The sequence below is a fragment of the Lagopus leucura genome, unplaced genomic scaffold (assembly GCF_019238085.1).
Source record: "Lagopus leucura isolate 7727_CA_CO unplaced genomic scaffold, USGS_WTPT01 Super-Scaffold_73, whole genome shotgun sequence".
NCBI classification, from domain to species: Eukaryota; Metazoa; Chordata; class Aves; order Galliformes; family Phasianidae; genus Lagopus; species Lagopus leucura.
Window position 1 is genome coordinate 75,241,086 of NW_024962252.1, and position 14,419 is coordinate 75,255,504.

The 14,419-nt window shown below is 39.0% G+C and overlaps 1 long non-coding RNA gene across 1 annotated transcript in view; it reads left to right on the forward strand.

The window, feature by feature from the left end:
- Positions 1-14,419, forward strand: part of LOC122189058 — a 335,697-nt gene that overhangs the window by 281,608 nt on the left and 39,670 nt on the right. Inside the window, exons 9-10 of the long non-coding RNA XR_006181700.1 lie at positions 2,977-3,100; positions 4,216-4,401. This is a non-coding gene — a long non-coding RNA (uncharacterized LOC122189058). The remainder of the gene's footprint in view (positions 1-2,976; positions 3,101-4,215; positions 4,402-14,419) is intronic.

Sequence of the window (14,419 nt, forward strand, 5' to 3'; positions counted from 1 at the left end):
TGAGCATTTCTGAAGCTACGGATATTTTTGTGAATGCTCCAATTAGCTCATTTGTGGCCAACATAGTGGTTTGTGAGGGAATGTTCCCATATGTAATAAACACCACAAGTGTTGTACTGGAAATGTCAGCTGCTTTAAAATACAAACAGGAAACAATTCTCAGATTAAAGTCATTTACTGTCATGCCACTTAAAAGGAGGAGAAGGAAGTACCCGCAAATAGCTGGATAAAAAGGTGCAAATAGGCTGAGCTGGAATGGGAGCATGACAGGTGTAACAGAGAAGATTTCATAGCTTTTGATCAATTTGTGTCAAATAATATACTTTCCCTCATTCTAATATGAATATTGAGACTCCCATCTACAAGAAGGGCCATAAGGAGGATCTGGAAAACTACAAGCCTGTCATCCCGACCTTGGTACCAAGGAAAGTTATGGAGCAAATCATCTTGGGTGAGATCACACAGCATGTGCGTGGCATCCAGGGGATCAGGCCCAGCCAGCACAAGTTCATGAAAGGCAGGTTGCTTGACCAACCTCATCTCCTTCTGCAGCTGGGTGACCAGAGTGGTAGACGACAGAAAGGCTGTTGATGTAGTCTACCTAGACTCAAGCAAAGCCTTTGACACAGTCTCTCACAGTATTCTGGGGAAACTGGCTGCCCATGACCTGGACAGGTATACCCTTCTTTGCGTAAGGAACTGGCTAGAGAGCTGTGCCCAGCGGGTAGTGGTTAATAGAGCTAAGTCCAACTGGCGACCCGTGATTACAAGTGATGTCTCCCAGCGGTCAGTACTGGGGCCCGTCTTGTTTAATATCTTTATTGATGATCTAGATGAAGGGATTGAGTGTAAGAAGCCCTTCAGAGGGATCTAGACAAGCTGGATCGCTGTGCTGAGGTGAATGGGATGAGGTTCAACAAGGCCAAGTGCCGGGTCCTGCACTTTGGCCACAACAACCCCAGGCAACGCTACAGGCTTGGGGATGAGTGGCTGGAAGACTGTGAAGAGGAAAGGGACCTGGGGCTGTTGGTTGATGCTCGGCTGAACATGAGCCAACAGTGTGCCCAGATGGCCAAGAGGGCCAGCGGCATCCTGGCCTGCATTAGAAATGGTGTCGCCAGCAGGAGCAGGGAGGAGCAGATTTCCCTCTGTACTCAGAACTGGTGAGGTTGCACCTCGAGGCTTGTGTTCAGTTTTGGGTCCCTGGCTACAAAAAAAGAGATTGAGGCCCTGGAACATGTCCAGAGAAGGGCAATGAAGCTGGTGAGGGGTCTGGAGCACAAGTCTTATGAGGAGCGGCTGAGGGAGCTGAAATTGTTTAGTCTGGAGAAGGCTCAGAGGAGACCTCATTGCTCTCTACAACTTCCTGAAGGGAGGTTGTGATGAGGAGGGGTTTGACCTCTTCTCCCAGGCAATAACCAGGACCCAAGGAAATGGCCACAAGTTGTGTCAGGGTAGGTTTAGATTAGACATAAGGAAGAACTTTTCTCTCAGAGGGTGGTCAGGCACTGGAATGGCTGCCCAGGGAGGTGGAGAGTCACCATCTCTGGCAGTGTTCAAGAGGTGTCTGGATGAGGAGCTACAAGATATAGTTTAGTGCTTGTTGTAGCAACGGTAATAGGAGGATAGTTGGACTAGATGATCTTGCAGGCCGTTTCCAACCTTGTGATTCTATGATTCTACGATTCTATATTGTAGAACTGGTGAATTAGCACATTTAAGAAACAGCCTTATATTTTTCCATCAAGTAAGTATAAGGAGAACATAGAGGTAGCTTACTTGGTTCAGCAGCAGCAAACTTCACTACTGCAACTCACACCACTGACTATAGCTTGTCCTGAATTGGGGAGGAACAGGAGAATTCACTAAATTCTTCTCTTTGAGTCAGTAATTCTGCAGAGAAAAATGACAGAATAACAGAACCATAGGGGTTGGAAGGGACCACCGGAGATCATTGAGTCCAACTTCCCTACATCAGATTGCACAGGGCATTATTTTATGCTGTTTCCTCTCTCCACCATGAAAAGATTGTCTTTTGAGACATAGTTTGTCTTTGATCATTGTAAAATATTTCTAAACTAGTGATGTAGTAGAGCGAGACTCTGACCTGAACACAGAAGCACAGTTTATATCCTAAATGACCCATTCAGAATCTTCTGAGAGATAAATAACTGTAGGTGTTAGCTACCTAAAACTTTGGGATCTGAGTTCCAGTTCTTTTCATTAGTGCACTGACTCTTTATAGTTATCTAGTTTATTAAGAAATACAAGCCTTACTATACATTTTAGAAAACTACTTTGTTGCTTAAGTAATAGATTGGAACAGCACTAAAGAGCCATGCTGTTCTATTTGGTATAAAAAAGCATTCATGAACCTATTTAAAACCATATCACATGCTCTGTTCGAAGCTGTTCCAAGTCATCAGCTGCATCTGCATTCGTATGTACAACATATGGCATTTAACTACTACATTTGAATTGTTACAGCTATGTTACTGAGATGAGTTCCTGTGATTGTTTCCACCTTGTGGCAAATGAGGGATATACAACTTCCTGAACCGCTCTACACCAGATTCAGATATGTCTTCTGTTAAATGAGTCCCTCTTGCTCAGCAATTGTCCTTTACACTTCCATTTGTACTAGGGAATACATGAGCCTTGTTTGGTAGACTTGCATAGATGAGCCAAGAAAATAAAGTATTGTATACATTAAGAATGATGAAAGTAAACTGACCAATCACATCTGTGAATGCTAAGTCTTTTCACGAATCCATCTGAAGCCATTCAATGCCCTGAGAGCTGAGGTGTGTGTTTGGATGTTTGTTTTCTGTACTTCTTGTTCTCTTTTGGTTTTGGTTTTTGTGTTTTTTTTTTTTTTTAGTGGACTGGAACAGATAAACGTTGATGTTTCTTCCTTCCTGTCTTTTTGGATGATAGCTGTAATACTTGCTTTTTTTTTTTTTTTTTTTCCAACAGTAATTAGAGACCTTTTTCAACTGCCACAACTCTTCAAAAATGACAGAGTGACCTTGCCAGCACTTGCTTCTGCAGGACTCTTACGTTCATTAGTAACAAAGCAATGAGAAGAATACCTGTCAGAGTAAGTGACTAGATGCTCCAATTTACACGTTTCTTTTGGATGTTGCTTGTCTACTAGAGAGGTTGTGTGAACTGTTGATTGACACTTCAATGCTTTCCCAGAATGTAAACTTCTGTAAATGGATGTTAAAATAAAACAGATATTAATATTTGAGTGAAACAAATTGAAGTATTGCATGGCGCACAAACCTCACAGAATTGATGTCAATTCACTTGAAATGGTGCTTTGTCCATGATATTTGCTGTCTGATTTTATGAGTTGCTGAGGTGTGCACTGAAGGGAACTTCTAAGAGAAAGATTATTTGAATCCCCAGCCCAAGAGCTGCACCAAGGATTAGTTAAAATGAAGGAGGAAGATCTTAACTATCTGGGAGTGTGAATACATTAAAATACACTGATGATCATGTGTTCTCAATGTGTCAGATATTGTGATTGCATAATAACATTTTTACTTCTGGAACAAAGACTACATAAAAATTTAGAGCCTTTTCTTTACCATGCAAGATAATACATATGAAGTACAATGAATGTTATCTACTTGTTAGGCTGCCTGATAGAACCCTTGCTTATGTGACGGTTTAGATAATCTGAAAATTCCCTTTGGGCAGAAATCAAGGATATTTTGTTTATCACTTTTCTGCAGAAAGGAGAACTGGACCACTGATATAATTAGGTTTTTAATTAAATTTGATTGAATTCATGCTTAAATTATTTCACAAAGAATTAAGTATGTATTCTGCTGCTTTCTACTATCGGCCTTCTTGCGTTCATATTTTAAAACCTTCGTCAGAAAGATTGACTGTTCGGCAGCTGACAAGACTAAAGAACCTACATATTGCTCTGGAAATAAATTATGAACTGACATGGATTCATTCTTGGCAGTATTCAGCAAATCAGTTATACCTGTTTTTCTCTACCTGAAAAATAAGGTTAAGCAGAACTTAACCGTGTCACAAGAATATTGGGAAAATTAAGCACACATTAATGTTTCAAGACCATTCTGAAATTTGTTAGTTAAGACATTTCAACCTGCAAAGTTTGTGTTATTATTATCATTACATATTGTGTATGCATTCTTCAGTTTTAAACAACCTGTTGCTGTTTATCTCTTCCAGTTTTGATTGCCTCTAAACTTCCTAAACACATGGGAGCAAGTGAATGTTCTATCAGTGGTGCTGGTTCCACAACTGTGATGTAAATAAATCCCAGGTGTTGTGATGTTACATATTTGACCACACAGCTGCTAACACTTTCCTGTGATGTGCATCTTCATATTTGTAGGAGCTTCCTATCTATAAGAGGTAAGGGCGTTTTATGTTCATTTCAGATGTAACATTTTTACACGGGAAATATACATGCTGTTCCTTTTCACAAGAATATTATGCCTGTTTTCCTGTTATTTATAAATTTCTTTTATCTTACCCCATAAGAGTCACTGAGGATATGAAAAGAAAATGACAATTTTCTGTTTATACCAAACACAGTATTAATGTGCATCTTTCTCTTCTGCATTTTCTTTCTGATCTTCCAAGCATGCAGAATGGTTTTCCTGCTAATTCATTTAAGGCTGCTCTTGCGAGGCCATCTGAATACCAGCTAGAATAGGAAAATGTGCAAGCATAAAAATGTGGAAGCATTTTCTACATTATGATTGGGAGGGGTAAATCAGGCAGCTTCAAAATTGCAGAAGGGTTACTTGCATTTGTTGCAATATTATGGTGACTGAGCAGGGGGCTCATGGGACCCTCTTGCTTTGCTGCTCAGAGGTGAAACTGAGGACCAGCTCATGTGTACCCTTTTTACTGGTCTAAATGAATTGGATTAAAAATTTTCCTTCTTCCCTTCAGTTCTTGAGGTCATCTGATGCTTTATGATGTTCTAATTCCTAATATCTTCTAGATAAAGTGATTATTTCTATGTCTGAGCTTCTCCTGCCTTCGGTGTTTTGCCTTATGGGAAAACCAACAAATTCTGCTTAATTTGGAATCACTATCCTCATATACAGCAAATACTTCTCATTCACTTTCTCTCCCGATGGTTTCTCTGCAGGCTTATTTTCTCTCTGCTCCAGGCTGTGATGATTGATTCATAAAGCACAGAGCTGTGTTTTGCAAGGTCAGCATCAGCAATGTTGTGCATAGTTTATAATCCCAACAAACATTTAAAACTTTGAGCACAGAGGAATGCAGTGTCTGATAATTGGAAATCTCCAGGGCTCTTTGGTTTTTGTTTGTTTTGTGTGGTTTTTTGTTAGTTTGTTTTTTGCAACATGTTGTTTAAAAAACAAGCACACTTCTAGGAGCTGAGAAATGGGTTTTACTTAATTACACCTTCATAATGGATTATGGTCAGTTTAGCTGATTCGTGATTGATGATGACTGAGTGTTTTTGATAGGAGTAAAAACGCTATTATGTCTTCTCCTTACTCTCTGAGTCCAGCAAAAGAAATTTGGGAAAATACATTTGAAGAGTTGGAATGTTTGTGAAGTAACATGGAAGAAAAGCTGTTCTAGAAATGCATGATCTTAGGTCTCAATCATGGGATTGTTTTCAGCTCTCTATGAACAGGGTTCCACTGACAGAGTACAATATACAATACACAGACATCAGAGGACTTGCCTGAGCCTTGAATTTTTGTTCTCCTTCTGAGCAAAGCGGAATTTCGCGTTCCATGAAGTGCTTGAGAATTTAATTATTTATTGAGGTCAAAATAATGTAATTCAACTGTGATGTCCTGACTTACTAACTAATGGTCACCTCTCTAGTGATATGATGGGGAAAAATCTGAATGGCTCAGAATAGCAAACCTTTGCCACTTAGCTTACAAAGAAAGATAGTAGATGTGGTGAGCTGAGCTCTGCACTGGGTGAAGAAGCCCATCCCAGTGAGGATGAGGAAAAGGACTGCATAAAGCAGAGTATTCCGCCAGTTGAGAAGGCAATCTTAGAATTCCCATGAGAACCTCTGTCTCAGTGACACATGTAGGCAGGCTTTTCTCTATTATGTATGCCAGTTGGTTTGCCTTGGACATATTGAAGAAGAGAAGAAGATAAGCGAGCTTCAAAGTAGAGGCAATTTGACAAGATGGATGGTGTGAGAACATTAGTAGAAGAAAAGGAATAACCTAGCAAAGAGCAGGATGTCTGCTTATAAAGAGGTAAGTTCATATTTGAAGGTCTTGCGCAGATGGTTGAGATGAAGTAAGAAGGGAAAAACAGGTAAATGGGAAAAAAAGTTTACAGAGAATAAACTTCAAAGAGATGATTCAATGTTGTCACATTGTAACAATATTCTCTTCAGAAATGCTGTTCCATTAGAGCTGATTTCAGCTCAGCAATTTGATTTTAAGCATGGAAATGAAAATGGCAAATATTTTTTTCCAGTTTTCATTTTGTTTTAAACAAATAAAAGAGTTGTAAAATACACTTGAAATTAATTCCAGGGGAAAGAAAAGATGACACTTTTGTCAATTCAATTTAATTGAAAATACAAACATTTGTTGTTTGGAAACTTTGGAAGCCAAATAGCAGTGTTTTCAAAGCTGTAAACAGTGTATTTGGTAGGGCTTTTTGTTGTTGTTGTTTTTGTTTTTCTAGATTCTGGAATAGAGAAATATCTAGCCAAAATACATTCTGTTCTTGCACAGTGCCTTGTAATCACTGTGAAGCACTTCCATTTGCTGCTTTGCTGTCTGACTTTGCAGCTTCGCTGCAGCTGTTCACTCAGGCTCTTGTGGCAGGGCTTTCTAGAGCTGTCAGGGCAATATTTTTTCCCTTGTTTCCTGCTGTTGGTTTCTCATGGTTTTCCTCACAGCCTTGCACCTGCAAGCCCTTATACTGACTGTATGGATGGTTCTCATGGGATGCATTCGCCAGGGACATTGGGAGTCACCCTTTCTTGCCCCTTTCCTATACCCCATCTTCTAACTTAGAGCACAGCAGAGGTCATCTAGACACCTGTTCTAGTGAAATTCAATCACAAAACATTAGCACCAGTCCAGATGTAATGTTTATGCCCATCTAAACATGATCTTGTTGGCACAAAATTCATCATGAATGGGAACAACCCACAGGATCTTGAGCACATCTTGATGGAAAGTACAGAGTGCTCGCAGACAAGAATGGCAGTGGTTTGTCACTATCACTGTCACAATCTGCTATGCTAGAGAGACCACAGAGGGGAATGCTGTCTTGGTGATGATTCCCAGCTATCCACAGAGAGAGCTTTGTCTTCTCTTGCTTTTCCTCTATGTCTTTTATTTTTAATGCCTTTTGGAACTTTGAAGTTGGTACATGCCTTTACCTCCTGAACCCACTAAAAATCATTATTTATTAATAATCCTATCTCAATATCCTATATGCAACATTTTTTTTGAGCGACTGTACTAGTCAGTAAAGGCTAACTTATACTAAATGTGATTTACTGCAAAGCAGGTTTTTTACTTTGAATAAGAGAAACACACCTCTGTCAAATTCTTCCTGACTTCTTCCTGCAGGAGATAATGGAAGTCAAGAATATATGTCTCTTTATGTGGGTTGTGTCACGCATTCTTGTTGTTTTCTCCCTACATAGTGAATTTCAACTTGAGAGGAGAACTGGGCAAACCTGCACAGTCAAAGCTTCAAGTGCCAATAGGTAGTTTGCCAGGATAGATCAAAGCTGACATGGAGAGCCAAAAAAGCAAGCTGTTTCTTACCTTCTACCCATATCTGCCTGCTTCTTCCCATATGTTTCTGCATTACTTTCACGTTTAAACATCTTTTGCATAAAGTAATCCACTGTCAAAGGTCCTTTGACAGTGTTAATATATTCCTCAAATAATAAGGGCTAATATATAACCAGCAAAATGTGTTGGAAAGAGTACAGTGATTGTTAGTGAGACAGATTTTGGGGAGTGCCAGAAAGAATTTCACCATTCTTGTTGCAGGTGGCCACCCAGAGAGATTATATGACCTGTTTATGGGAGTCTGCATCATATTTAATTGTATGAGTAACACTCTTATATGCTGCTGGTAGAGGGGGAAGGATTAATCAGCTGTCTGAAGTGCATCTGTCTCTCTGTACAATGGCTACAGAGGTAGTCTAAATGACTGATGTGCATTAGACACTTAAGTTTTAGATGGCTAAAAGTAGGTAAGATGGATCCCAATCTAAGTTCTCTGCTTCTCTATATCTTACACTTTCCCTAAACATTACTCCTTCTCTGTCTTCATCTAAAGAGCATGTAGCAGCACTGTATCCTGTGAAAGCATTTCCTTCTGCTCTTCCTGAAAGCAGTAGGATTTTTTCATTGCTTTTCATAAGGTTTAGAATCAAGTCTAATGCCCTTGTTTGGCATAAAGTATTAAATAGGAAAGACAGATGCTTCTATCTCAGAGGCAGAGCATGTTTAAGGACTCTCAGCCTGTGGATCTTTCTGTACTTCTCTTGGCTGCCAGCTTCCCTCCCCACCTCAGCTGTGCAGGAGATCACACGGTAATTATGCAGGTTTCTTTCTTTCCTCTTCTTAACCTAACCAAGAATTGATCACTTTTACAAACTAAGTTACCACCAGGGGATGGAAATGGAGCTGCATTTTTCTCCTGATTGGGTACACCTCATTAGGTCCACGACAGCCTTTGGCTGGACTCCCTACCAGGAGTAATTGGTAGTGACAACAGTATCATTTTGCCACCTACCAGTCAGCATTCAGAAGAGCAGCCAGATCAGAGAAACAAGCAGGAGAAGGTAAATCAGAAGATTACAAAGATATCATGAGATTAGTAATTAAGTAAGACCTCCAGAAAGGAGTGTCTTAATTTTATTAAGAGGTGTTGAGAACAGTCATCTGTCTTAAGTAACGGATGACTGACTGTATCATTATGAACTGCCAGGTAATGGAATTAGTAGCAGACCACGGAAACTTTCAATCTTGGCCACAAATAGAGCTCAGTAGAAAAGACAAGCCAATCTTCCCTTTATTTTTCTTCTATTAGCCAGAAGATCTTGCATGTGTTTTGTTTTGTTTTTTATCCTGTAAATAAACTCCAGTAAGTTGCTTACTGGTGATTTCAGCTAGGCCTTGAGAGACCTTGATGAATAGAGTTTATTGTGAAACTGAAGAAGAGGGCTATATTTAGCTTATAATGACAGAGCCACTGTGAAACTGCTGTTAAAATTGTCAGAGATGATATAGCAAGGCTAGACAGACATTGCTCTGATCCAGTGTGAAGTCTGCTTTATTCTGTAAGCAATATCATTTGACCTTATCTGTCCTACTTACAGATGATCTCAATGCCATGTATGCTATTAAAATATCTTGGGCAAATCATTCATTCCTTTTTAACAGAAATATAAGAAATATTTTCAAAAATATACTTGCTTGATTTACAAGTAGAGATCCAGAGTGTGAATAGAATCAGAAATGTTTTGATGATCATTTCCAGGAGTATTCTAAGAATTTGGCTGGAGTATGACAACAGAATTGTCTCCATGTTCTATAAGGTAATGCACTTAACTCGTATTGCAGTAGTGTGAAGGAAAACCTGTGTAGTACCACCACTGGAGCCCATATAGAAATAAAATAAGACAATGTCTGCCACAAGAATCGTAAAATCTGAATATCATAGTTAAAGTATTTGCCTGCACAGCTTTGCAGTGGTGTAATTATATTACATACAGAAAAGCTCGATGTGTGGACCAGCCAAAACACATTAAATATATTGTTTCTATTAAGCTTTGCAGCATAAACAAACTAAATAGCACGGCATCTTGTCTGCCAAAAGATGCTATGTAGCTGACAAAAGGACATATAAAACTAGAGCTTTTCAAAAAAAGGCTTTTTTTTTTTTATGTCAATGATGTTGAAAAAAAAAGTTTGATTAGCTATACAGATGTTTTTATTAATAATGGGTAGGAAGGGAATTTCTTCTTCTATGAAAATTAGATACTGAAAAAAATACCATTCCTTTCCAACTGAGGTGCTGCGTAAAACTGTTCTTTAATTTATGCTTAGTTCTTGAATTGTATTCCATTTCACAAAAAAAAAAAAAAAAGAAAACTATATGTTCTATTTCTGAAAAGAAGATAAAATGCTCTGTTTTGACAGTTCTGCAATATTTTCCTAAAAAATTGTGTAAAAAAAGCTCAAACAGAATGGCCTGCTTATATAATTTATTTTATTTTATTGATTAGTATTTTCTGAAAAGAAATGTCAAAAAAGTTCTTCTTGTTCTAGTCAATATAATATCTCCAAGAGTACACCTGGAATAATTTCACTGTCTGTAGTTGCTTGTAATTTTCACTCTTGTAAAAGAGGCCAATATCATGTTGCTTGAAATTTCCTCGCAGCTGTGCCTGTCACTTAACCTTGCTGGTATTACAATGATATATTTTCACTGATAAATGTTTCTTTTTGTCCAGAATGTGATAAGAGAAGGCATTTTTCCTTCTTTCTCACTAGTTTTCCCATTCTCCCCTTTTTAATTTCCATTTGTTCCAACCTTACTCCATTCTCTTCCATGACACTGGGGTCACATTTCCCCTTCCTTTGCTCCTATTCATTTTTAAATAATTGAACTGTGAGTGGTGTCATGGTTTCATGCACAAGAGGAGAAGGCAGTTGGGGTAAGGCCCCTTTCACCCTCCCATTCCCCTGTCAGAGGACAGCTTGTTGCATGATGTCATGACATGGAATACTGATAAAACCAAGGCAGGTGGAAATACCATGGAAAAGTGCTTTCACTTCTGTGTATTATTTGAAGAAGTAGGTATGAGGCTTGTCTTCACTTGAGAATGTATTTTTATAAAATATGAGTTCAGCATGTCTGTGTAAAATGTATCTTACTTGATCTTTCCCTTATGCATTCCATTGTGTTTTGTTCACTGAAGTGGGCATCTTTAACACAGAACTAGCAGCTGTTTTGAATAGGAGAAGGGGAGACTACCTTCACCAAAGGGGAATTTTATAGGCATGGAAATCGTAAGTGAGCACACCTACTGCTACCAGCTGCCCTCTCAGACTTGGCTGATGGTGGTTAAGCATAGCTGGGATCAGGATAGCATCTAATAGGGCAGTTTGCGGGCAGAAATACGGCAGAACAGAAAGTACAGGGTCCTGAAACTGTCTTAATAATAGGCTGGTTCTACAGTTTTTATTTTTTGTTGCATACTTGCAAGACAAGCACCTAGAGAAGAAGGAAATGGGTATTTGTGTTCTTTAGAGATGTGGTGATCTTCAGATTTCCCTGTTCTCCTTACGTACCTTTTCACTCCACAAAGTGATTGTGAATCCAGTGCTATTTGTATGGATTGTATTTTTCCTGCCTGTGACTTTCTTTGCCTGCAGAGAATCTCACACGGAGCCTTTGCTGCCTGCTTTGTCTTGTTTTGTTCTGTGCTGAGGCTATCAAAACAAAGACCCGCCGAAGTGCCATATCTCACTTACAGGGTTGTATTCTTTTATCTAGCTTTAGGAGCTCTGGTTGTTAACTACCTTCCCTTGCATGTGAGAAAGGCAGCCCTTGCCTCTAAGCCTTATTTCACATGGGATAAACCCGTGTTGCACAAACAGACAGATGGGATTTGCCCAGCTGTGCCTTTAATCCCATCTAATTCAGAGCAGATGGCTCTGAGAGCTGTACAGGAGACAACCCGCAGCTTGAGCCTGTTCATCCCCACACTAGGGACTGCACATCTTCAGTGGGGTATTCCCAGCTACCCACGCAGGAGCCTGATCTTCAATGTCCCCCACTTATAGGAGGCCAGAGTGTCTGTTCATTGGCCTGCCTTATTATTTGTAAACTTCTGAAAGAGCTTGGTTAACCTTAAACCTTCCTCTGTCTTCTAAAATCCTGTGACCTCATTGTGGAGAAGCAATGTGATCCAGTTAGTGGTTTTACAATGAGTGAGCCTTCACTGAGGTGAGGAGATGCAGGTGCAGCCTGTGACAGTTGGCTGATAGTCAATGAATTGACAGCAAGGAATGATGGGCTGGTTTACTGTTCTCCTCTTTCAGAACTGGGTTAAATATACCTTTGGAAAATATGCAGTGATGGGCTTCTCTACCAGCACTGAGAAGGACTGATTGTCCTAGAAGGCTTTTTGTGTTTTCAGAGTCCTGTAGCTGGATCTCAACTCTGCCAGATGCTGTAAAAGACAAAGGCAACAGGCTGTAGCGAGCTGGGCTTTATTCTGAGGGAGGGAGGGAGGATGTGGTGGTGTCCTTATGGTTGATAAGGATGAACAATATCAAGTTTTCAAAATCTGTGAGCTCCACTTTCTTCAATCTAATCACAAGATGTTGTGATACTAAGATGATAAAGTCAGCATTTGAATTACCTTCAGATTTTCAAATTTAGTTCAAATTTAGTTTTTTTTTTTTTTTTTTTTTTTTTTTTTTGACACCCGGGGGGGGGGAAATCTTTTTTTTTTTTTTTTTTTAATTGGAAGCTGACAATCTGTTATATCAATAAGTATAAGACCTTTATAAAAGACAGCAAATACAGCAAACTCATGATGTGAATTACTGATATTGAATTGAACCCATTTCTTGCCCTGAAGCTTGTTGAGTGACAACCCTTAGAATTTTTAAGCCAGCAAAAGGAGCTGAAGAGGCTATCATTACTTACCCAAATGAAATGAATTATGCTTTTACGGAATCTTTTTTAGCTAAACATCAGCCCTAATAATGTAGTGAATTCTGCTTGCGTACTTACACAATTCTTATCAATCTGGTATCTGAGTAGCCTGTAAAACTAAAGAATTTCAAGGTGACCACCCATTTGTCTTAATTAAGTACCCTCTCCTTTCCATGAAGAGCAGACTATTCTGTTTTACATATGATTTTACACTTCTTAGTCTGTCACTCATGGGATGACCGCCTTCAAAGAGATAATGTTTGAACCTGAGATCAGGCTGGTTTGTCATTTTGATCATTAGTTGTTCAGAGCAAAAATCAGACATTATACATAATTTAAGATTGTTTATGATTTCTGTCTAGGAGGAAAACAACATCTTTTGCTCCAACAGGATAATAATGTCAACAGCAGTCAAAGACTACTGTATAGGTACAGTATAGGTTGTTTAGGGTCTTCTATATCCACAGCATTGAGGACATGAAAAATGAGTCCAAGAGACACTCTTTAAAGCGTTACAGAGAGACTACATGGATCATCTACTGGATTTGAAAAGTGAAATCAATACTCTGGATACTTTTGTAAATCTTATTTGTTTGTCTTCAGTTAGGAGGCATAGATAGCTCTGTAAACATCCTATTTATCCTGACAAGATTATAACCACAATGTTAAGTAAGAAAACCATGTGAATAACATGATTTCAGAGTCCCTCTTGTTAGCATGGGCTTCTTGATTCATGAACCAGATCTTGCTTTTCAGGATAATATAAATATACTGGATTCAGTACTATGTAACCAAAGGACTGGGGATAGTTCTCCAGGTAATCAGATATTCTGGACAAAAAAAAGTTGTATTTCTGCACAAATGGAAGCTGTAAATTTATATCCTCCACCACTAGCATATTGCAGTTCTGGCCACCAAACTTCTTTAGCTTTCCTCAATTAGCTAATCTAACTAAACTAACTAGACTTGCGATTTTATGGACTGAAGCAGGAAAATTAACTGCATCTTCTGCCCCCTCTGTCAGGTTCCCTTCTGTATAGGGATATTCAAATACCACTGCATTCAACTGTTGTCCTAGAAATGGCAAAGGAAGTCTAAACAAGAAAAAAATTAAAATTCCCCCGAGACTCAGCAAATACACATTCCTCCTCTTAGGGAGGCAACCCCCAGAGCTCCACTGTGAAGTAATCTACAAGATATTTTGCTGAACAAACCTATTTTGTTTCTCTTGATATCAAGATCAAAGTTGGGAGTACAATTCCTTGTACATTTTAATACGTAAATCCCTTCTGCTTCAGAGGCATCCACTTAAAAGAGTGGTAATATATATGTGAAAGTGAATATCTATTTAAAAGATGAAATTTCCCAAAAAGCAATCATAATGAAGAGCAGAATAACCTCTTGAAAGGTGAATCTGAGGGAGATCTTCAACTTGGCAGTTAAAGACTCAAATTCCCATGCACCAGTTTGGGATGAACTTAGAGAGACCCAGCTCTGGTCACATGTTCATTGCTCTTGACTTGCACTCTTCTGCTGCAAACTAAGGAAGAGAAAAAAGTCATGAAAAATCCATGTGAACGAAACTTGATGCACAATCAGACCTGTAACTGATGCCTCTGTAAAATGTTCTCAAAGCTAAAAAGTACATAACCCTGGTAGATTCTTCATGGTTTCATAGAAGAAGAGTTACTATACAGCATTT